Genomic DNA, 208 nt, shown 5'->3' with positions numbered 1-208 from the left:
CTCTTTCTTATCAGCTCAAGGAAATAAACTCTTCTTCTTCCAAACTTTCCAATTCTTCTGCTACAATCAAACATTTAGCTGCCTGGGGAGTGTCAAAGGTGGTTGAGGGTGAGAGAAATCATCAAAGCAGCAGTCTTTAAAACAGTACGAAAACAAAACCAGTGACAATAAATAAAACACTTTGCAAAAAAAAGAAAGAAGAAAAGAA

The 208-nt window shown here is 35.6% G+C and overlaps 1 protein-coding gene across 1 annotated transcript in view; it reads right to left on the bottom strand.

Annotated features, from left to right (window-relative positions):
• LOC118331501 (brain mitochondrial carrier protein 1-like) overlaps window positions 1-208 on the bottom strand; it is a gene marked incomplete at both ends in the record, with an annotated part of 7,521 nt that overhangs the window by 233 nt on the left and 7,080 nt on the right. Inside the window, 1 exon segment of the mRNA XM_035666482.1 lies at window positions 1-208.

This window comes from Morone saxatilis, unplaced genomic scaffold, assembly GCF_004916995.1.
Source record: "Morone saxatilis isolate NCDOM2014 unplaced genomic scaffold, NCSU_SB_2.0 Contig20, whole genome shotgun sequence".
Classification (NCBI taxonomy): domain Eukaryota; kingdom Metazoa; phylum Chordata; class Actinopteri; family Moronidae; genus Morone; species Morone saxatilis.
Note: the sequence above shows the minus strand (reverse complement) of the source record. Positions and strands in the feature narration are given on the sequence as shown.